We start from the raw sequence: 25,992 nt of genomic DNA, 5'->3' as shown, positions 1-25,992 counted from the left end.
TTGCAGCTTTGTGCTGATGGGGGTTACCAGCTGAGAATTAGGAGCCTTGAGGGTACCCCTAATTATGGTCCCCGACAGTAGCCCCCAAGCTTCGAAGGGAGTGTTAACACTCGCTTGGAGGCTTTTGTCGCACTTTTTTGCAAGGGGACCAGCCTTTCTCGGTTGCGTTTTGTTCCGGTGGGTGCGCGCGAGCGCACCCGTCGGGTGTAGCCCCCGAGGCCTCGGAGGAGTGGTTTGACTCCTCCGAGGTCTTAATGCCTCGCGCAATGCTTTCGCCGGTCTGGTCGTTCCCTCATGCGAGCTGGCCGTAGCCCGGGTGCACGGTCGGGTCCCAAGTTCTCGGGCTGGTATGTTGACGCTGTCAATGGTTTGGCCGGAGCCGGGTTTGTGAGAGCAGCCCCCGAGCCTCTGCACAGGGCGAGAGGACGGTCAGGGACAGACTCGACTTTTTTACATACGCCCCTACGTCGCCTTTCCGCAAGGAGGAGGGGGGAAAGCGCCATGTTGCCCTCGGAGGGCGCCGAACATGGTGTCTCCGGTGAGCTGCTGGCGGGTAATCCGAGCGGACGTCCGTGCCCCATTTGTTAGGGGTCGGCTAGAGGCCCAGAGGCGCGCCCAAAAGTACCTGCGGGTGATCTGCCGGACCCGGTCCCCTGTCGACGGGGTCCGAGGGCTCGATGCCTCCCTCTGATGGGATTCCGTTACAAGATCGTTCCCGCTGGTCTCGGAAATGTCCTAGGGTACCTCGGGAGCGTAGCCCGAGCCTTGGTTATGTATCGAACGTACCCATGGTCATCCCTCGCTCCGTGTCTGAGGTGGCTGTGAACCCTTCGAGGGCCAGCCTACGAACCCCTGATCAGTAGTGGGCGCGGAGCCCGAGTGGCCTGAGGCAGCCGTTGAACCCTTTCGAGGGGCCGGCCTTCGAACCTCTGACCAGTAGTGGGTGTGGAGCCCACGCGCTCTGAGGCAGCTGTTGAACCCCTCCGAGGGGCCAGCCTTCGAACCCCTGATCAGTAGGGAGGCTCGGAGCCTGTTTCCTTCACGGAGAAGGATCTTTTCGGGGTATCCCCCTTTCCCGGTCCCTGTTGTAAGAGAGAGAAAGAGGAAAAGGACAAGGATACGAAATCGAATGACATGGCGTACCTTTTTTGACGCGGTCATTATGGCGAAGGCGAAGCATCGCTCGCTTCTCCTGCCTGAGGCGCCGCCTGTCCCGCCACGGAGTTAATGCGTCGGAGCGGGCGGTTCGCGGGGTGGCCGTTGCGCGTGCGCGAGCCGTTCGAGGAATGGAACACGGGCGCGTCGTCTACTCGCCGTGAGAGAGGGTTCTCTCACTGCCCCAGGATGGGACGTAAGCTTGGCTGACGACGTGACCGCTGCTCCTGCCCGCCTGCCCCCGCCATTACTGCCGGCCCATTTTTGGCTGTATTGACCGTCGCGCCTGGCTAGCACTGCTGGGTCGTACGCAGGGTTGCCTCGAGTCGCGGTACGGGTTCCGCAGTCGAGGAGGCGTGGCAGTGGTGCAAGTGGCGGTGCAGTTGCTTGCACGTAGCGACCGGTGCGCCAGTTGCATGACGCGTGGGCGTGGGCCCCCATGCTAGGTGCGTTGGAAGTTGGAGGGGCGAGCCCACTTGGCGCGGTTGCATGCCGCCTGCATGGCTGCCCGCCCTTTCGCCCGCTGGTCTGGGCGAAAGTGGAGGAACGCTCGTAACCGCTAGGCGGTTGTATGCACCGCGCGCGGCGGTTTGGCTTCTTTTTCCCTGGGCTAGCTTGCATGACGTGTGGGACCCAGCCCCCGCACTGTAGGGGGAGGACCTTGGAGCGTGTTGGAGAAGACTCAGCCCACGACGGCTGGGGACGCAGGTAGGGAGGGTCGCCTTTAAAAGGAGGGTGACCCCCTTGAAAGGCGACCATGTCTCCGTGCTCCCTTATGCATCGTGTCTTTCCACCTTGCGAGCCCCCGGATGGGGGGCACCCACAATCCTTCCGCCTTGTCGTTGGAGGAACGCAACTCCATGGGAGTTGGTACCTTTCAGCCATCGTTCGGCTTCAAGGATTTTCATCATGCAGCCCGGCTGCACCCCTCCACCGGCGGTCACCCAAGACGGTGACCTCCAGTTCGATGGCGGGGGAAAGCAAGTCGGGTTGCGGCCTCTGCCCCTCCCTCAGCCTCAAGGATTTTCATCATCAGTGCTGGGGAGGGGAGTGTGCCGAGTTGGGGTCGGCCCCTGCGTGGGCGGTGGCCCGCTCCTTCCCTCAGTGATCGGGGGGAAGGGCGTTCGCCGTTCGTGGCGCTGGCAGCTGCCGCGTGCCTGGCTCTCAGGCCTGAGTGGCTTCGGAGCCGCTCTCGGCGCCGCCTTCCGCCACGGCAGCTGGAAGAGGTTCTTCCGCCGACGAGATAGCCGGGGCCACCCACGGACCGACCTCCAACTCTACGACCTTCTGCCCGTCCTTGCCTCACGAGTTTGGGCACGGGCGAGGGCCTCATGGCAGCAGCATCCGCCCTGAGGTCATCGCTGCTGCTATTCGGCCCCCCAGAGCAGAAGTCGTCGTCGTCGCCGCTGCTGGAGCGGGCGACGGCGAGCCGTTCGTCGGTCTTCCGTTGCTCCGCAGGCCCCCCAATCGTGTGGGGTTGTTTGTACCTGCGGAGGTGGAACCGGAGTTCCGTTTGTAATGGCACCTTGAATGCCGGTCTTCCATTCATTGTGGCTGTCGGGGCCTGAACGTGTATGTATTTTTGGTGCGGAGCCATGTTTTTTCCTCATTTTCGAGCACTAAGACTCGCCTGTTGGTTGTCTGAACCGCTTCACCAAGCGTGAGTCGCCCCGTGCAAAGGTGACGAGTGAGGTATCCGTATCCCGGAGGCATAGGAGTCCCTCGGCTCGGTCGGCCTTGCTGTCCGAGGCTTCTTTTGCTTAGTTAAAGGAACCCCTCGGCTGCTCTTCGATGAGCCGAAGCCAGGGGTAGCGGTGTCAGCACAGACAGAGGCAGAGTTGGCTCGAAAAGAAGATTTGGTCGGCCGGAGCCTGGCCGGGTCGTCCGTTAGCGGGACCGACGGCGGAGTTGATCTGCCGAGGCCTCGGGCCGGGCTGATGTCTTTGGGGGACAGCTGGCCGAGGCCTCGGGGTGACCGGCCGAGCCGCCTGCCTGGGTCGGATTCTTGGAGAAGACCCTGGCGGCGATGGCCCGGGCATGATGATGATGTCGTCCTTCAGAGTGGAGATCCTCGGACCACGTCGCCGTCCGAGGCTAGGTCGGACCTCGCCGAAGGTGTAGTTGACACCGAGGGTGCTGCTGCTCCCTTCAACCGTCAAGATCCGAGCCTGCAAGATCGGATTATCTTGTAGCGTGTGTTTTCTGCGGCCGCCGAGGCCCAAACACACCCTCGCCGTGTTGTAAAGCTGCGCTTCTTTTCCTCTTGTTTCGAGTATCTGGACTTTTCCGTCGGTAACAGAATTGTCTGTGCGAGCGAGAGTTGCTTTTCACGGAAGGTGATGAGTGAGGTATCCGTATCCCGGAGGCGTAGGAGTCCCTCGGCTCGGTCAGCCTTGCCGCTTACGCGCACCCTTGCCCGTCCATAGGGTTCTGCCACCGACGCAGTCGAGAAAGCCCGAAGAATCGCTTCGGCAGAAGAGCTTTCGAGCGTGAAGACTTGTTCGGTCCGCGGAATCACCTATTCGAACGCAAGTTACTTATCGCAGAAGGTGATGAGTGAGGTATCCGTATCCCGGAGGCGTAGGAGTCCCTCGGCTCGGTCAGCCTTGGCTGCTTACGTGTACTCCGTCGTTTTCAGGATCCACTTTTGAAGTAGTCGAAAAGCACGAAAGACATTCTGGCAGAAAGGATCTTTTTTCGAGGAAAATTTCGACGTAGAGGGGGTTCCCCCCTTTTAGCCCCCGAGGGAGGTTCGGGCTTTGCCAAGGCAAGGCTGACCCTTCCTTGATGACTAAACTTTGCGTGGGAGCGAGGTATATGAACAACTTGAAAGCATCTTAAGGGTAGAAGCGACGTAGTTGTTGGATGTTCCAAGCGTTGCTGTAGACCTCGCCTTGACTGTTGGCCAGCTTGTACGTTCCGGGCTTCAGAACTTTGGCGATGACGAACAGCCCTTCCCAGGGAGGCGTGAGCTTGTGCCGCCCTCGGGCGTCCTGTTGCAGCCGAAGCACCAGGTCGCCCACCTGGAGGTCTCGAGACCGGACCCCTCGGGCGTGGTAGCGTCGCAGGGACTGCTGGTACCACGCCGAGTGTAGTAAGGCCAGGTCCCGAGCCTCTTCCAGCTGGTCCAGCGAGTCTTCTTGACTAGCTTGGTTGCTTTGGTCGGCGTAGGCCCTCGTCCTCGGGGAACCGTATTCTAAGTCTGTGGGCAAGATGGCCTCAACCCCATAGACTAGAAAGAACGGCGTGAAGCCCGTGGCTCGGCTCGGCGTTGTCCTCAGACTCCAGACCACCGAAGGGAGTTCCTTCATCCATCGCTTGCAGAACTTGTTGAGGTCGTTGTAGATCCGAGGCTTGAGTCCTTGTAGAATCATGTCGTTGGCACGCTCTACTTGCCCATTCGTCATGGGGTGAGCCACGGCAGCCCAGTCCACCCGGATGTGGTGATCCTCGCAGAAGTCCAGGAACTTTCTGCCGGTGAACTGGGTGCCGTTGTCGGTGATGATGGAGTTCGGGACCCCAAAGCGATGGATGATGTTGGTGAAGAACGCCACCGGCTGTTCGGACCTGATGCTGCTTAGGGGTCGGACCTCGATCCACTTGGAGAATTTGTCGATGGTGACCAACAGGTGCGTGTAGCCCCCGGGTGCCTTCTGCAAGGGGCCGACAAGGTCCAGACCCCACACAGCAAAAGGCCAGGTGATGGGTATCGTCTGCAGAGCCTGAGCAGGCAGGTGGGTCTGCCTCGCGTAGAACTGACACCCTTCGCAGGTGCGGACAATTCTAGTGGCGTCGGCCACCGCCGTTGGCCAGTAGAAACCTTGTCGGAAGGCGTTTCCAACAAGGGCTCGAGGTGCTGCGTGATGGCCGCAAGCCCCCGAGTGTATCTCTCGTAGGAGCTCCTGACCTTCGGCGATGGAAATGCATCGCTGGAGGATGCCTGAGGGGCTGCAGTGGTAGAGCTCCTTCCCATCTCCCAGCAAGACGAACGACTTGTCGTGTCGTGCCAACCGCCGAGCTTCGGCTCGGTCGAGGGGTAGCTCTCCTCGGTGGAGATATTGCAGGTACGGGGTCTGCCAGTTTCGATTAGGCGTGACCCCGCTTCGCTCCTCCTCGACGCGCAGTGCCTCACCCTCGGGGGCCGATGGTACCTCGGGCTGAACCGATGGTGCCTCGGGTCGAGCTGAGGGTGCCTCGGACTGAGCCGAGGGTACCCCGGGCTAGGCCGAGGGTACCCCGGGCTGGGCCGAGGGTGCCTCGGGCTCGGGCGTGTAGTCGATCTTGACAGAGGGTTGATGCAGGTCTCGAGAGAAGACGTCCAGGGGAACCGTTGTTCGCCCTGAGGCTATTTTAGCCAGCTCGTCCGCAGTCTCGTTGTAGCGTCGGGCGATGTGGTTGAGCTCGAGCCCGTAGAACTTGTCTTCCAGGCGCCGAACCTCATCGCAGTAGGCCTCCATCTTCGGGTCGCGATAGTGGGAGTTCTTCATGACTTGGTCGATGACGAGCTGCGAGTCACCGCGAGCGTCGAGGCGTCGGACCCCTAGCTCGATGCCGATGCGTAACCCGTTGACCAGAGCCTCGTACTCAGCCACATTGTTGGACGCCGGGAAGTGGAGGTGTAGCACGTAGCGTAGATGCTTTCCGAGGGGCGAGATGAAGAGCAGGCCTGCGCCCGCTCCTGTCTTCATCAGCGACCCGTCGAAGAATATGGTCCAGAGTTCCTGCTGGATCGGAACTGTTGGGAGCAGGGTGTCGACCCATTCAGCCACGAAGTCCGCTAAGACCTGGGACTTGATGGCCTTCCGAGGGGCGAACGAGATTGTTTCGCCCATGATTTCCACCGCCCACTTCGCGATTCTACCCGAGGCCTCTCGGCACTGGATGATCTCCCCCAGGGGGAAGGATGACACCACAGTTACCGAATGAGACTCGAAGTAGTGTCGCAACTTCTGCCGCGTCAGGATCACCGCGTACAGCAGCTTCTGAACTTGTGGGTAGTGGATCTTGGTCTCGGATAGTACCTCGCTGATGAAGTAGACTGGCCTCTGGATGGGCAATGCATGCCCTTCTTCTCGTCTCTCAACCACGCTCGCGGCGCTAACCACCTGAGTGGTCGCGGCGATGTAGATCAAGAGGGCTTCTCCAGCAGCGGGAGGCACCAAGATCGGCGCGTTGGTGAGGAGCGCCTTCAGGTTCCTGAGGGCTTCCTCGGCCTCAGGGGTCCAAGTGAAGCACTCGGCCTTCCTTGAGAGGCGGTACAGAGGCAGGCCTCTTTCGCCGAGGCGTGAGATGAAACGGCTCAGAGCCGCAAGACATCCCATGACTCTCTATACGCCTTTCAAGTCCTTGATGGGCCCCATGCTGGTGATGGCCGCGATCTTCTCCAGGTTGGCTTCGATGCCCCGCTCGGAGACGATGAACCCCAAGAGCATGCCTCGGGGTACCCCGAAGACACACTTCTCGGGATTAAGCTTCACGCCTTTCGCCTTGAGACATCGGAATGTCACTTCAAGGTCGGAAAGGAGGTCGGAGGCTTTCCTCGTCTTGACTACGATGTCATCGACGTAGGCCTCGACCGTCCGCCCAATGTGTTCGCCGAACACATGGTTCATGCACCGCTGGTACGTCGCACCCGCATTCCTCAAGCCAAACGGCATGGTGACATAGCAGTACATGCCGAAGGGTGTGATGAAAGAAGTCGCGAGCTGGTCGGACTCCTTCATCCTGATTTGGTGATACCCTGAGTAGGCATCGAGGAAAGACAGGGTTTCGCACCCAGCAGTGGAATCCACGATTTGATCGATGCGAGGCAGAGGGTAGGGAACCTTCGGACATGCTTTGTTTAGACCAGTGTAGTCTACACACATCCGTCATTTCCCTCCTTTCTTTCTCACAAGCACGAGGTTGGCAAGCCATTCGGGATGGAATACCTCTTTGATGAACCCGGCCGCCATTAGCTTGTGAATCTCCTCGCCTATGGCTCTACGCTTTTCTTCGTCGAATCGGCGCAGAGGCTGCTTGACGGGTCGGGCTCCAGCTCGAATATCCAGCGAGTGCTCGGCGACATCCCTCGGTATGCCGGGCATGTCTGAGGGACTCCACACGAAAATGTCGGCGTTTGCGCGGAGAAAGTCGACGAGCACTGCTTCCTATTTGGGATCGAGCTCGGAGCCGATCCAGATCTGCTTGGAGGCGTCGCTGCTGGGGTCGAGGGGGACGGACTTAACCGTCTCCGCTGGCTCGAAGTTGCCGTCGTGGCGCTTCACATCTGGCATCTCCTTAGAGAGGCTCTCCAGGTCGGTGATGAGGGCCTCGGATTCGGGGAGGGCCTCGGCGCACACCACGCACTCGACGTCGCATTCGAACGCGTGTCGGTACGTGGGGCCGACGGTGATGACCCCGTTGGGGCCCGACATCTTGAGCTTGAGGTAGGTGTAGTTGGGGACGACCATGAACTTCGCGTAGCATGGCCTCCCCAATACTGCGTGGTTGGTTCCTCGGAACCCGACCACCTCGAACGTGAGGGTCTCCCTTCGGAAGTTGGAGGGTGTTCCGAAGCAGACGGGAAGGTCGAGTTGTCCGAGGGGCTGGACGCGCTTCCCGGGGATGATCCCGTGGAAAGGCGCAGCGCCTACCTGGACCGAGGACAGATCAACACGCAGGAGCCCGAGGGTCTCGGCGTAGATGATGTTGAGGCTGCTGCCTCCGTCCATGAGGACCTTGGTGAGTCTGACGTCGCCGATGACGGGGTCGACAACGAGCGGGTATTTCCCCGGGCTCGGCACGTGGTCGGGGTGGTCAGCTTGGTCGAAGGTGATGGGCTTGTCGGACCAGTCTAGGTAGACTAGCGCCGCCGCCTTCACCGAACAGACCTCCCGACGCTCTTGCTTGCGGTGCCGAGCCGAGGCGTTTGCCGCTTGCCCACCGTAGATCATGAAGCAGTCGCAGACCTCGAGGAACTCTCTTGCCTAGTGATCCTCCTTCTTGTCGTCGTCGCGAGCCCTGCCACCCTCCGCGGGTGGCCCGGCCCTGTGGAAGTGGCGCCGAAGCATGGCGCACTCCTCAAGGGTGTGCTTGACGGGCCCCTGATGATAGGGGCACGGCTCCTTGAGCATCTTGTCGAAGAGGTTGGCACCTCCGGGGGGTTTCCGAGGGTTCTTGTACTCGGCGGCGGCGACAAGGCCCGCGTCGGAGGCGTCGCGTTTCGCTTGCGACTTCTTCTTGCCCTTCTTCTTGGCGCCGCGCTGAGTTGACGCCTCGGGGGCATCTTCCGGTGGGCGGCCCTGGGGCTGCTTGTCCTTCCGGAAGATAGCCTCAACCGCCTCCTGGCCAGAGGCGAACTTGGTGGCGATGTCCATCAGCTCGCTCGCCCTGGTGGGGGTCTTGCGACCCAGCTTGCTCACCAGGTCGCGGCAGGTGGTGCCGGCGAGGAACGCGCCGATGACATCCGAATCGGTGATGTTGGGCAGCTCGGTGCGCTGCTTCGTGAATTGCCGGATATAGTCCCGGAGAGACTCCCGGCTGCTGCCGGCAGCTTCGGAGGTCCCAGGAGTTTCCAGGACGCACATACATGCCCTGGAAATTGTCGGCGAAGGCTTGGACCAGGTCGTCCCAGTTAGAGATCTGCCCCGGAGGCAGATGCTCCAACCAGGCGCGAGCGGTGTCGGAGAGGAACAGGGGGAGGTTGCGGATGATGAGGTTGTCATCGTCCGTCCCACCCAGTTGACAGGCCAGCCGGTAGTCCGCGAGCCACAGTTCCGGTCTCGTCTCCCCCGAGTACTTTGTGATAGTAGTCGGGGTCGGAACCGGGTCGGGAACGGCGCCCGTCGTATGGCACGGCTGAAAGCCTACGAACCGGGTGGTTCGGGCAAGGGACTCCGATCCTCCCCGCTGTCGTAGCGTCCCCCACGTCTGGGGTGGTAGCCTCGGCGCACCCTCTCGTCGAGGTGGGCCCGACGGTCGCGGTGATGGTGCTCGTTGCCGAGGCGACCCGGGGCCGCAGGCGCTGTGTTGCGCGTGCGCCCGGTGTGGATCGAGGCTTCCCGCATGAATTGGGAAGTCACGGCGCGATGTTCCGAGGGGTATCCCTGCCTTCGGGAGGCAGAGCTTTCGGCCCGTCGGACCGCGGCGCCCTCCAGGAGATTCTTGAGCTCTCCCTGGATTCTCCGCCCCTCGGTGGTTGATGACTCTAGCATCGCGCGGAGAAGCATTGCTGCTGCTGCCAGGTTCTGGCCGACCCCACTGGAAGCGGGTGGCGGCCTTGCCCTGACATCGTCGGCGATGCGGTACTGGATACCCTGGGGTAGATGGCGCACTTCTCCGGCCGGAGGTTGGCCCGCCCATTCCTGTCCGATGTCCCGGCGGATCGGCTCAAGTGTTCCTGCTCCCTCGTCAAGCCTGGCCTGCACCCCGCGGATTTGCTCGAGCTGTGGGTCATGACCCCCCGCCTGAACGGGGACCACAGCTAGCTCCCGTAGGATGTCAACGTGAGGCACAGGCTTAGGGAGATCACCATTCTCCGGTATACCAAGATGGTTGCCTTCGGAGGGACCCCCTAGATCGACGTGGAAACATTCACGACTTGGGCCGCAGTCCTCGTCGCCGAGGCTGCGGCTACCGTCGGAACAGTCGGAAAGGCAGTAATCGCATGTGGTCATGAAGTCCCGCGTGGCACTGGGGTTACCAAGTCTGGAGAAATCCCAACAGAAGTCGGGCTCGTCATCTTCCTCGGACCCCAAGGGCCCGTAGGTCGAGACGTCCATCAACCGGTCCCAGGGTGACCGTATACGAAACCCCTGAGGGTTTGGACTCGCCTCTACGAGAGCGTCCGCCAAAGCGAAGTCACTTGGCGGGTCGAGGCTGAATCCAAAGGGCGTGAGATGGGAACCAGTGGATACCTCTTGGTCGACGGGCGGTGACGAAGTCACGTCAGGGACTGACTGCACCGTCGTCTCAGGTACGAGGGTGACGCCCAGCAAGCCTTTCGTGAGCGTGCTGGCGTCGTCCGTTTGCTCGGAATTGGCGTGTTGCGGGGAGACGGCGCTCGTCTTCGTCTCAAACGCGAGGTCGATGCCCGACGCGCCCCCCGTTGGGGCGCCGGTGCCGTTGACTTGCTCGACAGCCGACGAGGTGCCGCCTCCTGCTTGGCCTTGGTTGCCCCGCCTCTTCCTCCGTCGGCGGGGGAGAGGGCGGGGTGAGCTCGAATGTTGTTCTTCCACCACGCAGGGAAGACGTCGTCGATTCCGCCGCCGGCGGGCGGGCTGTTGGCCGCCATCGTCGCTGTCGCACAGCGGGGGAAGGAGTACCATGTCGTAGCTGTCGTCGAGGGACATGAACTCAAGACTCCCGAAACGGAGCACCGTCCCGGGTTGGAAAGGTTGCTGAAGACTGCCCATCTGGAGCTTGACGGGAAGTTGTTCGTCAACACGCAGCAGGCCCCGACCTGGCGTGCCAACTGTCGGCGTTTCGAGACCGGGGGGTCCTTGGGCCGACGAGTGAAAATGTCGCCACGTGCCCCAGCCCAGATGGGTCGGCGCGAGACGGAGCGCGAAGGGGGGAAGACGGCGGCCGGAGCGAGAGAGGGAGAGAGGTGGAAATCCCGCGGCCTTCGTGTTTGTCCCGCGCCTGGGTCGGGTGCGCTTGCAGTAGAGGGTTACAAGCGTCCACGCGGAAGGGGGAGCGAGCGGCCTCACGCGAGCGCCTGTCCCGTCCTCCTCCCCGCGCGGCCAAGCCTCTGTAAGAGGGCCCTGGTCCTTCCTTTTATAGGCGTAAGGAGAGGATCTAGGTGTACAATGGGGGGTGTAGCAGAGTGCTACGTGTCTAGCGGAGGAGAGCTAGCGCCCTAAGTACATGCCGTCGTGGCAGCCGGAGAGGTTTTGGCACCCGGTTCGTGTGGTGTCGTGGCCGTCGGAGGAGCGCTGGAGCCTAGCGGAAGGATAGCTGTCGGGGCTGTCGAGTCCTTGCTGACGTCCTCTTGCTTCCGTAAGGGGGCCGAGAGTCGCTGTCGTCATAGAGCGTGCGGGGCGCCATCATTACTTGTCTGGCGGAGCAAGCCAGACAGGACGCCGGTCTTGTTCCCCATAGCCTGAGTCAGCTTGGGGTAGGGTAATGATGGCGCCTCCTGTTGACGTGGTCGGTCCGTGCCCTAGGTTAGGCGATGTGGAGGCTCCTCCGAGGTCGAGGTCGAGTCTGTCTTCCGAGGCCGAGGTCGAGTCCGAGCCCCTGGGTCGGGCGAGGCGGAGACCGTCGGCGGAGGCCAGGGCTGAGTCCGAGCCCTGGGGTCGGGCGAAGCGGAGTTCATCGTCTTCAGGGGCTGAGCCCGAGTCCGAGCCCTGGGTCGGGCGGAGCGGAGTTCGTCGTCTTTCGGGGCTTAGCCCGAGTCCGAGCCCTAGGTCGGGCGGAGCGGAGTTCGTCGTCTTCCGGGGCTTAGCCCAAGTCCGAGCCCTAGGTCGGGCGGAGCGGAGTTCGTCGTCTTCTGGGGCTAAGCCCGAGTCCGAGCCCTGGGTCGGGCGAAGCGGAGTTTCCTATGGTGCTTGAGGCCGGGCCTGACTGCATGTCAGCCTCACTCTGTCGAGTGGCACAGCAGTCGGAGCGGCGCAGGCGGCGCTATCCTTCTGTCAGGCCGGTCAGTGGAGCAGCGAAGTGACTGCGGTCACTTCGGCTCTATCGACTGGAGGACGCGCGTCAGGATAAAGGTGTCACGTCACCTTTGCATTAAATGCCCCTGCGATTTGGTTAGTTGGCATGGCGATTTGGCCAGGGTTGCTTCTTGGCGAAGACTGGGCCTCGGGCGAGCCGGAAGTTTGTTCGTCGCTGGAGGGGGGCCTCGGGCGAGATGGAGATCCTACGGGGTCGGCTGCCCTTGCCCGAGGCTGGGCTCGGGCGAGGCGTGATCGAGTCCGTTGAATGGCCCGATCCCTGGCTTAGTCGCACCCATCAGGCCTTTGCAGCTTTGTGCTGATGGAGGTTACAAGCTGAGAATTAGGAGCCTTGAGGGTACCCCTAATTATGGTCCCCGACACTATCTCTCCTTTGATTTTCTTTTCACTTCTGGTCGCCTTACAAGTTTTGTGTTAATTCCATCCCTTGCTGTGTTTTTATTTGCTATCACTCTCACCTTGTCGTCCATCGATCTTGCCTTGATACTCATCTTTATTCCTACCCTTTAAAAAAATCCCCTCTCTTCCACCTCAATTCGAGAGTGGCGATTTACCTATCTGCCCTTGGATGTACCCTCTCCTTTTCCATTTGAAGGTAAGAGTCTGAAAGGGGGGTGCATAGGGCGAATCTGAAATTTACAAACTTTAAGCACAACTACAAGCCGGGGTTAGCGTTAGAAATATAAACGAGTCTAAAAGAGAGGGCGAAAACATATCACAAGCAAATAAGGCGGATGACACCGTGATTTGTTTTACCGAGCTTCGGTTCTTGCAAACCTACTCCCCATTGAGGTGGTCATAAAGACCGGGTCTCTTTCAACCATTTCCCTCTCTCAAACGGTCACTTAGACCGAGTGAGCTTCTCTTCTCAATCAAACGGGACACTAAGTCTCCACAAGGACCACCACACAATTGGTGTCTCTTGTCTTGGTTACAATTGAGTTGAACACAAGAAAGAAGGAAGAAGAAAAGCAATCCAGGCGCAAGAGCTCAAATGAACACAAATGTCTCTCTCTCTCTAGTCACTAATTTGGTTGGAGTGATTCCGGACTTGGCAGAGGATTTGATCTCTTTGTTTGTGTCTTGTATTGAATGTTATAGCTCTTGTAAGGTGTTGAAGGCTGAAAGCTTGGATGCATTGGAGTGTGGTGGTTGGGGGTATTTATAGCCCCAACCACCAAAAGAACCGTTGGTGAGGGCTTCTGTCGCATGGCGCACCGGACAGTCTGGTGCGCCACCGAACAATGTCCGGTGCGCCAGCCACGTCACCCGGCTGTTGGATTCTGACCGTTGGAGCTTCTGACATCTGGATCACCGGACAGTCCGGTGGTGCACCGGACAGGTCATGTAGACTGTTCGGGGCGCCTTCTGGCTCTGCTCTGACTTCTGTGTGCACTGTAGCGCATTAACTGCCGTTGCAGACGACCGTTGGCGTTGTAGTAGTCGTTACTCCGCTGGCACACCGGACAGTCCGGTACTACACCGGACAGTCCGGTGAATTATAGCGGAGTGGCTCCCAGAATTCCAGAAGGTGGCAAGTTTGGAGTCGGGTTCCCTGGTGCACCGGACAGTCCTGTGCGCCAGACCAGGGCACACTTCGGTTGTCTTTTGCTCTCTTTGTTTGAACCCTTTCTTGGTCTTTTTATTGATTTATTGTGAACCTTTGGCACCTGTAAAACTTATAGTCTAGAACAAACTAGTTAGTCCAATTATTTGTGTTGGGCAATTCAACCACCAAAATCAATTAGGAAAAGGTGTAAGCCTATTTCCCTTTCAATCTCCCCATTTTTGGTGATTGATGCCAACACAAACCAAAGCAAATATAAAAGTGCAGAATTGAACTAGTTTGCATAATGTAAGTGCAAAGGTTACTTGGAATGAAACCAATAATCATTTCTACTAGATATGCATGGATGGCTTTCTTCTAATTTAAAATTTTGGACCACGCTTGCACCACTTGTTTTGTTTTGCAATGTTTTGGAAATTCTTTTTCAAAAATATTTTGCAAATGGTCAAAGGTATATGAATGAGATTTTGAGAAGCATTTTCAAGATTTTGAAATTTTCTCCCCCTGTTTCAAATGATTTTCCTTTGACTAAACAAAACTCCCCCTTAATGAAATCCTCCTCTTAGTGTTCAAGAGGGTTTTAGATATTAATTTTGAAGAGGGTATTCAATTTGAAATTATATCAATAATAAGATACCAATTTGAAAATACTACTTTAAAAACAAATTGAAAGACTAAATTTTTTGAAATTGGTGGTGGTGTGGTCCTTTTGCTTTGGGCTAATACTCTCTCCCCCTTTGGCATGAATCACCAAAAACGGAGTCAATGGAGCCCTTTTAACTACTTTCTCCCCTTATGGTAAATAGCATATGAGTGAAGATTATACCAAATTGGAGAGCAGTGCGGAGCGGCGGCGAAGGATGAATAATTCGATGGAGTGGAGTGGAAGCCTTGTCTTCGCCGAACAATCTATGACTTAGCTTGAAATGCACTTGAAAACCACATTAGTCATAGCAAAGAAAGAGATGATCAAAGGTATATATATGAGCTATGTGTGCAAAACATCAATCAAAATTCCTAGAATCAATAATATTTAGCTCATGCCTAAGTTTGGTAAATGTTTGCTCATCTAATGGCTTGGTAAAGATATCGGCTAATTGTTCTTTGGTGTTAACATATGCAATGTCAATATCCCCCTTTTATTGGTGATCCCTTAAAAAGTGATACCGAATGGCTATGTGTTTAGTGCGGCTATGCTCAACGGGATTGTCCGCCATGCGGATTGCACTCTCATTATCACATAGAAGAGGAACTTTGGTTAATTTGTAACTGTAGTCCCTAAGGGTTTGCCTCATCCAAAGCAATTGCGCGCAACAATGGCCTGCGGCAATATACTCAGCTTCGGCGGTAGAAAGAGCCACAGAATTTTGCTTCTTTGAAGCCCAAGACACCAGAGATCTTCCCAAGAACTGGCAAGTCCCTGATGTGCTCTTTCTATTAATTTTACATCCTGCCCAATCAGCATCAGAATAACCAATTAAATTAAAAGTAGATCCCCTGGGGTACCAAAGGCCAAACTTAATAGTATAAACTAAATATCTCAAGATTCGTTTTACGGCCCTAAGGTGAACTTCCTTTGGATCGGCTTGGAATCTTGCACACATGCATACGGAAAGCATAATATTCGGTCGAGATGCACATAAATAGAGTAGAGAATCTATCATCGACCGGTATACCTTTTGATCTACGGATTTACTTCTCGTGTCGAGGTCGAGATGCCCATTAGTTCCCATGGGTGTCTTGATGGGCTTGGCATCCTTCATCCCAAACTTGGTAAGAATGTCTTGAATGTACTTCGTTTGGCTAATGAAGGTGCCCTCTTGGAGTTGCTTCACTTAAAATCCTAAGAAGTATTTCAACTCCCCCATCATAGATATCTCAAACTTTTGAGTCATGATCCTACTAAACTCTTCACATGTATATTCGTTAGTAGACCCAAATATGATATCATCAACATAAATTTGGCATACAAACAAATCATTTGCAAGTGTTTTAGTAAAGAGAGTAGGATCGGCTTTTCCGACTTTGAAGCCATTAGCGATAAGAAAATCTCTTAAGCATTCATACCATGCTCTTGGGGCTTGCTTGAGCCCATAAAGCGCCTTAGAGAGTTTATAGACATGGTTAGGGTACTCACTATCTTCAAAGCCGGGAGGTTGCTCAACATAGACCTCCTCCTTGATTGGTCCATTGAGGAAGGCACTTTTCACGTCCATTTGATATAACTTAAAGCCTTGGTAAGTAGCATAGGCAAGTAATATACGAATTGATCCAAGCCTAGCTACGGGTGCATAGGTTTCACCAAAATCCAAACCTTCGACTTGTGAATATCCCTTAGCCACAAGTCGGGCTTTGTTTCTTGTCACCACACCATGCTCATCTTGTTTGTTGCGGAAGACCCACTTGGTTCCTACAACATTTTGGTTAGGACGTGGAACTAAATGTCATACCTCATTCCTCATGAAGTTGTTAAGCTCCTCTTGCATCGCCAGCACCCAATCCGAATCTTGTAGTGCTTCCTCTACCCTGTGTGGCTCAATAGAGGAAACAAAAGAGTAATGTTCACAAAAATGAGCAACACGAGATCGAGTAGTTACCCCCTTTTGAATATCGCCGAGGATGGTGTTCACGGGGTGATCTCGTTGGATTACTTGGTGGACTCTTGGGTGTGGCGGTCTTGGACCTTCATCATCTTCCTTGTCTTGATCATTAGCATCTCCCCCTTGATCATTGTTGTCCTCTTGAGGTGGCTCCTCTTGATCTTCATCATCATCATCTTGAGCTTGATCCTCATCTTGAGTTGGTGGAGATGCTTGCATTGAGGAAGATGGTTGATCTTGTGCATGTGGAGGCTCTTCGGATTCCTTAGGACACACATCCCCAATGGACATGTTCCTTAGTGTGACGCACAGAGCCTCTTCATCATCTAATTCATCAAGATCAACTTGCTCTACTTGAGAGCCGTTAGTCTCATCAAACACAATGTCACAAGAAACTTCAACTAGTCCAGTGGACTTGTTAAAGACTCTATATGCCCTTGTGTTTGAATCATATCCTAGTAAAAAGCCTTCTACAGCCTTAGGAGCAAATTTAGATTTTCTACCTCTTTTGACAAGAATAAAACATTTGCTACCAAAGACTCTAAAATATGAAACATTGGGCTTTTTACCGGTGAGGAGTTCATACGATGTCTTCTTGAGGATTCGGTGTAGATATAACCGGTTGATGGCGTAGCAAGCGGTGTTAAACGCCTCGGCCCAAAACCGATCCGAAGTCTTGTACTCATCAAGCATGGTCCTTGCCATGTCCAATAGAGTTCTATTCTTCCTCTCCACTACACCATTTTGTTGTGGCGTGTAGGGAGAAGAGAACTCATGCTTGATGCCCTCCTCCTCAAGAAAGCTTTCGATTTGTGAGTTCTTGAACTTCGTCCCATTGTCGCTTCTTATTTTCTTGATCCTTAAGCCGAACTCATTTTGAGCCCATCTCAAGAATCCCTTTAAAGTCTCTTGGGTTTGTGATTTTTCCTGCAAAAAGAACACCAAGTGAAGCGAGAATAATCATCCACAATTACAAGACAATACTTACTCCCGCTGATGCTTATGTAAGCGATCGGGCCGAATAGATCCATGTGGAGTAATTCAAGCGGCCTGTCGGTCGTCATGATGTTCTTGTGTGGATGATGAACACCAACTTGCTTTCCTGCTTGACATGCGCTACAAATCCTGTCTTTCTCAAAATGAACATTTGTTAGTCCCAAAATGTGCTCTCCCTTTAGTAACTTGTGAAGATTCTTCATCCCAACATGTGCTAGTCGTTGGTGCCAGAGCCAACCCATGTTAGTCTTAGCAATTAAGCAAGTGTCGAGTTCAGCTCTATCAAAATCTACTAAGTATAGCTGACCCTCTAACACTCCCTTAAATGCTACTGAATCATCACTTCTTCTAAAGACAGTAACACCTATATCCGTAAAAAGACAGTTGTAGCCCATTTTGCATAATTGAGAAACAGAAAGCAGATTGTAATCTAAAGAATCTACAAGAAAAACATTAGAAATAGAATGGTCAGGAGATATAGCAATTTTACCCAATCCTTTGACCAAACCTTGATTTCCATCCCCGAATGTGATAGCTCGTTGGGGATCTTGGTTTTTCTCATATGAGGAGAACATCTTTTTCTCCCCTATCATGTGGTTTGTGCATCCGCTATCGATGATCCAACTTGAGCCCTGGATGCATAAACCTACAAAACAAATTTAGGCCTTGTTTTTAGGTACCCAAACGGTCTTGGGTCCTTTGACATTAGAAACAAGCACCTTGGGTACCCAAACACAAGTCTTTAACCCCTTGTGTTTACCCCCAACATATTTGGCAACTACTTCGCCTGATTTGTTAGTGAGCACATAAGATGCATCAAAAGTCTTAAATGAAATATTAGGTTCATTTGATGCAATAGGAGTTTTCTTCTTAGGCAATTTAGCATGGGTTGATTGCCTAGAGCTAGATGCCTCACTCTTATACATAAAAGCATGATTAGAGCCAGAGTGAGACTTCCTAGAGTGAATTCTCCTAATTTTGTGCTCGGGATAACCGATAGGGTACAAAATGTAACCTTCGTTATCTTGAGGCATGGGAGCCTTGCCCTTAACAAAGTTAGATACTCTTTTAGGAGGGGTATTGAGTTTGACATTGCCTCCATGTTGGAAGCCAATACCATCCTTAATGCTAGGGCGTCTCCCACTATAGAGCATGCTTCTAGCAAATTTAAAATTTTCATTTTCTAAGTCATGCTCGGCAATTTTAGCATCTAATTTTGCTATATGATCATTTTGTTGTTTAATCATAGTAATGTGATCATGAATAGCATCAATGTTAATGTCTCTACATCTAGTGCAAATTGTAACATGCTCAACAGTAGATGTAGAGAGTTTGCAAGAATTTAGTTCAACAATCTTAGCATGTAAAATGTCATTCTCATCTCTAAGATTGGAAATGGAAACATTGCAAACATCTAATTCCTTAGCCTTAGCAATTAATTTTTCATTCTCATTTCTAAGGCTAGCAAGAGAGGCATTCAATTTTTCAATCTTAGCAATTAAACTAGCATTATCATCTCTAAGATTGATAATTGAATCATCACAAACATTTGAACTTTCAACCTTAGCAATTAATCTAGCATGTTCATTTCTAAGGTTTGAGATAGTGTCATGGCAAGTGCTTAGCTCACTAGTTAACTTTTCACATTTTTCTACCTCTAGAGCATAAGCATTCTTAGTCTTAACATGCTTTTTGTTTTCCTTAATAAGGAAGTCCTCTTGGCTATCCAAGAGTTCATCCTTCTCATGAATAGCACTAATCAATTCATTCAATTTCTCTTTTTGTTGCATGTTAAGATTGGCAAAAAAGAGTGAGCAAGTTATCCTCCTCATCACTAGAATTATCCTCATCACTAGAGGTTGCATATTTAGTGGAGGATCTTGATTTTACCTTTTTCTTCTTGCCGTCCTTTGCCATGAGGCACTTACGGCCGACGTTGGGGAAGAGAAGCCCTTTGGTGACGGCGATGTTTGCGGCGTCCTCGTCGGAGGAGGAGTCGGTGGAGCTCTCGTCGGAGTCCCACTCCCAGTATACATGGGCATCGCCACCCTTCTTCTTGTAGTACCTCTTTATTTCTCTTCTGTTTCCCTTCTTGTCGTCGCCCCTGTCACTATCACTTGATAATGGACATTTTGCAATAAAATGACCGGGCTTACCACACTTGTAGTAAACTTTCTTGGAGCGGGGCTTGTAGTCCTTCCCCTCCTTTGCTTGAGGATTTGGCGAAAGCTCTTGATGATGAGCGCCATTTCCTCGTTGTCGAGCTTGGAGGCGTCGATGGGGACCCTACTAGGTGTAGAGTCTTCTTTCTTCTCCTTCGTTGCCTTGAATGCAACGGGTTGCACATCGGGTGTGGAGGAGGCGCCTTGCTCGATGATTTTCTTGGAGCCTTTGATCATCAACTCAAAGCTCACAAATTTTCCTATTACTTCCTCGGGAGACATTAGTTTATATCTTGGATCACCACGAATTAATTGAACTTGAGTAGGATTAAGAAATACGAGTGATCTAAGAATAACCTTGACCATTTCATGGTCATCCCATTTAGTGCTCCCGAGGTTGGGCACTTGGTTCACCAAGGTCTTGAGCCGGTTGTACATGGCTTGTGGATCCTCCCCTTAGTGAAGCATGAAGCGACCGAGCTCCCCCTCGATCGTTTCCCTCTTGGTGATCTTGGTCACCTTGTCTCCTTCGTGCACGGTCTTGAGTACATCCCAAATCTCTTTGGCGCTCTTCAACCCTTGCACCTTGTTATACTCCTCTCGACTTAGAGAGGCGAGGAGTATAGTGGTGGCTTGGGAGTTGAAGTGCCGGATTTGGGCTACTTCGTCCGAGTCATAGCCTTCATCCCCCATGGATGGTTCCTGTGCACCAAACTCAACAATGTCCCAAATGCTAGCGTGGAGTGAGTTTAGATGGTGCCTCATTTTATCACTCCACATACAATAATCTTCACCGTAAAAAACCGGTGGTTTGTGTAACACCCCTGGTGTTACTGTAACTAAAACTTGAGCATAACATCATAAGCATTGGCATTGCATATGTTTGATACACTTAGAGTGCATTCACTAGGCAAAAATTTCAAGCAAGTTGTATTGTTATGGCATTTTGCAAATAGAACCCTGGAATAGGGGACTTAACCCTAAATAGGGACCAGGAGGGTAAAACATGACCCAAATTGAGAAAACCCTAAGGTTTAAGTAAAACAATCATAAAATGTCACCAAAGATGGATCTACATTACATTCATACCCCTGAGATACCAGAAACCCTAATTGAAACCCTGGAAAACCCTAAATCCAAACTCTAGGGGCCTATGTGCAAAAATAGTGCACAATTGGACTTAAGTGTAAAAACTACAATGTTAAAGCATCTTGGGTCATTTGGTTCACAAATATGTGGGTTTTCAACTTGAACCCTAGGTTTTGGGCCTATTTGCATAAACACCACTTTTGTAACCATATGGCTAAGTCTGATTTTCAGAAATTAGGTTCAACTTTGGGACCTTATAACTTTCAAATTAGTGAGAATTTGCTATAGGTCACCACATAAATTTTTTAGACCTATTGTAGGAGAGCAACTTTGATGCAGACATCTCCTGTGGTTGTTGTACAAAAATTGGAGGAAAAACCAACTCAAAGTTGCTCTGTCAGAACTGGATTAGAAAACTGAAACTGAACCCTAGGTTAGAAATGGTCCCAGTGAGGTGAGGCCAAGTTTGAGGCGCCATATTCTTGAATCCACTCGGTTTTAGCCCATGAATCCTATAGCTAGTTTGTAGGCTGATACATGGTGAACAAATCTTAGTAAAGGAGATTGCTCTGTTTCTAATCAGAATCCAGAGATCAAGAAGGGAGAAGATGGTCGGTTCAGGCGACTGAAGAACAATCGCCATGGTACAGTAACCGAGCAGATCAGAACGCCAGCTCAGCTCGCCGTTGATAATCGCTGTCCCGATTCGTGCGCAGTATTGGATGGATAACGCCGGGGAAAGGGTAACTCGTACGTGGCGCCATCTCCTGAGCTCAGTCGGAGTTATTCACCAGCGACCACCATGACTCAGTGAGCTCTCGCCGCGCTGTCACGTATGCTTCGATTTCCCTCACTGTGCATCTCCTCTACGTGCTAGGCATGCACTAAAGACGTTGTCCGTGGCTGTGAAGTGATCGCCGGACCGGCGCGGCTATAAATAGCCCATGATCCGCGGCGAGGTATGAGCATCACGCACACCGTAAGTTGAACCGAAGCGAAAATTCGCGCTGCCTCTGCCCCCTCCTCCCCAAATTGGTTGTGCACAGTAAAACTAGAACCCCTTATGGCCGTATAGCCCCAAGCCCCACCCTCAATTCCACTCGTGAACGTCGCGGTGCATTTTTCCCCCAAATCGGTCTGCCGCACCGCGGAGAACAGCCCGCCCGTGGCTAGCCCGCTCTAGTAAGTTCCTATCCAATTCAAGTGTTGTTTCTGTGGCTCTGCACACTTGTGGAGCTCACTGTGGCGCCTGTTCACTCAATTCGGCCCTGATTGAGCGGGAACACGAGCTTGTGGTTGCGGTTTCCGCCGTGCTCGTGGGCATACCGTTCTCAGTGCGTTCATGTCAAATTGACGAGTGTTCTGAAGTCATCTTTAGTCGGTTGTGCTTCCCTAATCACTAGCCATAGCAGCCATTGTCGGCCATGGCCGGTACAGGCCGTGTCGAGAATGAACGGCGAGCGCGCCGTGGTCAAGGGTGTTTGTGGAGAAGAAATAGAAATGTGAGGATCTTTCTGCAGGATGTCAGCGACTCATAGCAATAGTGCGACGAACCCAGTTCTAGTTAGTCAAAACCCCAAGGGCCTTTCTGTAAAGCCGCCAGCGCAGGCGCGGACGCGCGCGCTTCTGCTGTAGTTGGGCCGGTTCGGGCCAGAATCAGCCCAGGACTATTCATTCTTTTCTCTTTTTCTTTTTCGAGCAGAACTCCAACAATTTTAGAAAATTGTAGAAAAATCCTAAAAATATAAGACCAATTTTGTTAGATTCCTTATTTTCCATAGTATTTAATAAAAATAATTTTATGATTTTTAGGGCAATTAGGAATTTTGGGTTATTTAAAATAGCCTAAAACATTGCTTCTAGATTTTTAGGAAATAGATAATAAATCCAAAAATGCCCAAACTTTTTATATGAACTTAAAACATTATTTAGAAGCTTTGGGTAGAATTTGGTTTGATTTGGACCTTGTTTGATAATTAGAACCCAAAACCCCTACCCCCTGCCCTTTGAATTCCTTTACTGACTCCGGAAACCCTAAGTTCTCGGAGTTCCGTGAAGGAAAGTTGTATTCAAGACTTTAGATAATAAACTATTATTATCTTTGCACTCTCATGAGCATTACATGGCATTCATTCTTATATATATATACCTATATGGTTATATTTAGAAAACGAAGAAGAAGTCGAAGTAACCGAAGAGAAGACACCACCACCTTCGGAATCTCAGGCAGGAAATTGTTTCTACTTTGATATCTGCGGGTCCGAGCCTGACTCACCTATCAACGAAGGCAAGCCCCGGTGCATTTGCCACCTCCTTGATGCTTTTAAAATCTTTCTCACTTGCTTGATGCATTAGGTGATATGAGTTGATTGATAAAACAATTCCTGCATTACCTTCCTTGAATTTGATTACCTTCCTTGATCACTGTTTTACAAAAGATTTTGATGCTTAGCCTTGCTCTAGAAAAACAAAATGTTTTGTTTTTACAAAAGATGATGTGGCAAAAGTGGGTGGGATGTTTTTGAAAATAAAACTTGATGGTGGATCCATCATGGCCGTGATGGGTTCAACATCGGAAAAGATGTACCTCTGCCAGGTACCAAACTTTGGATTGAAATGATTAAGCTGAGACCGGGCGGGTGACTTGCACGAGAAAGGAGTCTCGGTGTAGTGTCTCCGTCTGAGTCGATTAAGGACCGTGTCGATGTAGGCCTACTGACCGAGGACCCTTTAACTGGTCACATGCCTCGTCATGGGTAAGCCTTGCCTCGGGCAGACTAAGGCCAGAATAAGATAACACGAAATGGGCATGGAGCGATGGCGAGAGTAGCGTGTACCCTCCGTAGCAAGAGGCTGGACGGTGGTGTATCTGTGCTCTCGGTTGGCGTGAACCTGATCTGGTCTTAAGAACCCCGGTGGCGGGTTGACATATGCAACGGTTAAGTGCTACATATGTCGTGTGATTGGAGATCCTCAGCTAAGTATAATCGATTCGGATCGCCGTACCTTCGCGGTTATGAAGACTTAGTCACTGACTTATACGTAGAACTCCAGTAAAGATGAAGGGGTTTGTTAACAAATTGGCTAGTGTAGGTCAAGTGATTGAACTAGGGTAGAAAGAACTCTAGTTGCAGGTAATTTTACTTAACTTGACAAATAAAACTGGATTTTTAAGGATCCACTTTTAGTAAGCATTTCTGCAAAACAGAGTCTTTGATTATTGAGAAGCCTTACCTTGACTCCCTTACAACCAGCATACCCTTGAGAGTCTTTTCTTTAGTCGGGTAAGACTTGCTGAGTAATTCCATACTCAGGGTTTTATTCCCCGTTGTTTTTAGGTGAGGAAGCGACAAACTTTTGTTGCTTCTGTTCTAAGGTGGTAGCAAAGGAAGAACGCCAGGAATGAAGTGCAGGAGGAAAGGATCCTCCATAGGAACTTTTGTTTAAAACTTTTTGGGAGGAGTTTTTGCCTCCCTTGGTATGTGTAATAATATTACTCTGCACTCATAGGATATATTCTGCTCTGTAAATATTCAACTTTATCTTACTTTTAAATAAAGGTAAGTTTATGTAATTGCTTCCGCATTCTCGTAACTCTGATGCTTGTAATGTCTGCGTGACGGGTGAAATGCTCTTGGGAAAGGTGAGAAAAGTAGATACTGAACTTGTCAAGTGATTCAGGGGCACCTACAGGGTTGTCTGAGGTCCGTTGGACAAGGACAACTGTAGGTGGGCCTAATGACTTGGGAGGTTCTATCACAGTTTGCCTAGTGGGACGGAAAGTAAAGGTGTGTGTTTGGAAATGCGAGGATAGCATAAGGGGATCTTACTAAACTTCTTGCGCTCATGGCGCTTAGAAGTGACGGACGGTGTGTCGGAGCCGGAGGTGGATGGCAATGAAGAGTCGGTCTCGTAGTAGACTACCTTCTTCATCTTCTTTTTCTTTTCGCCGCTCTGACGCGACTTGTCGTGTGAAGAGGATCCCTTCACTTTGTTGCCGGACTCCCCGGATGGAGCCTTCCCGTGGCTTGTGGCGGGCTTCTCGCCAGTCACTATCTCTTTCTTGGCGTGATCTCCCGACATCACTTTGAGCGGTTAGGCTCTAATAAAGTACCATGCTCTGATACCAATTGAAAGTCGCCTAGAGGGGGGTGAATAGGGCGAATCTGAAATTTACAAACTTTAAGCACAACTACAAGCCGGGGTTAGCGTTAGAAATATAAACGAGTCCGAAAGAGAGGGCGAAAACAAATCACAAGCAAATAAGGCGGATGACACGGTGATTTGTTTTACCGAGGTTCGGTTCTTGCAAACCTACTCCCCGTTGAGGTGGTCACAAAGACCGGGTCTCTTTCAACCCTTTCCCTCTCTCAAACAGTCACTTAGACCGAGTGAGCTTCTCTTCTCAATCAAACGGGACACTAAGTCCCCACAAGGACCACCACACAATTGATGTCTCTTGTCTTGGTTATAATTGAGTTGAACACAAGAAAGAAGGAAGAAGAAAAGCAATCCAAGCGCAAGAGCTCAAATGAACACAAATGTCTCTCTCTCTAGTCACTAATTTGGTTGGAGTGATTCCGGACTTGGGAGTGGATTTGATCTCTTTGTTTGTGTCTTGTATTGAATGCTATAGCTCTTGTAAGGTGTTTGAAGGCTGAAAGCTTGGATGCATTGAAGTGTGGTGGTTAGGGGGTATTTATAGCCCCAACCACCAAAAGAACCGTTGGTGAGGGCTTCTGTCGCATGGTGCACCGGACAGTCCGGTGCGCCACCGGACACTGTCCGGTGCGTCAGCCACGTCACTCGGCCGTTGGATTCTGACTGTTGGAGCTTCTGACATCTGGATCACCGGATAGTCCGGTGGTGCACCGAACAGGTCCTGTAGACTGTCCGGTGCGCCTTCTGGCTCTGCTCTGACTTCTGCGCGCACTGTAGCGCATTAACTGCCGTTGCAGACGACCGTTGGCGCTGTAGTAGCCGTTACTCCGCTAGCACACCGGACAGTTCGGTGCTACACCGGACAGTCTGGTGAATTATAGCGGAGTGGTTCCCAGAATTCTCGAAGGTGGCAAGTTTGGAGTCGGGTTCCCTTGTGCACCGGACAGTCCGGTGCGCCAAACCAGGGCACACTTCGGTTGTCTTTTGCTCTCTTTGTTTGAACCCTTTCTTGGTCTTTTTATTGGTTTATTGTGAACCTTTGGCACCTGTAAAACTTATAGTCTAGAACAAACTAGTTAGTCCAATTATTTGTGTTGGGCAATTCAACCACCAAAATCAATTAGGAAAAGGTGTAAGCCTATTTCCCTTTCACCTACCCTTTAAAGCCTCCTCTTTTCCTTCCCCGTTCGAGGATAATGCCTCACCTGATTCACAATTTATTGCTTCCCCTTCTTTGACACCTTGCAAGTCTTGTCTAGAATACATCCTTTGATGTGTGTTTGTCTGTTGTTACCTTAACCATTGTCATCCCTCGATCTTTACCTTGATGCTCATCATATACCCATATTTTAAAGCTTCCTCTCCCACTTCAGTTCAAGATTGTTGTCTTACCCCTCCTCGCTCTTGTTCGTTCTCCATTCCTCCATCGCGCTACAAGTCTTGTCTTAACTCGATATTTTGAGGTGTTTTAGCCTGTTACCTCTTGTACCTTTGTAATCACTGGCTCCTCCCATGATGCTTATCTTATGCCTACCTTTTGAATTATCATCTTTCCCATCTCGATTTGAGAATGGTGTTTACCTACCCTGCCCTTGGTTGCATTT

Source organism: Zea mays, chromosome 5, assembly GCF_902167145.1.
Source record: "Zea mays cultivar B73 chromosome 5, Zm-B73-REFERENCE-NAM-5.0, whole genome shotgun sequence".
Classification (NCBI taxonomy): domain Eukaryota; kingdom Viridiplantae; phylum Streptophyta; class Magnoliopsida; order Poales; family Poaceae; genus Zea; species Zea mays.
Note: the sequence above shows the minus strand (reverse complement) of the source record.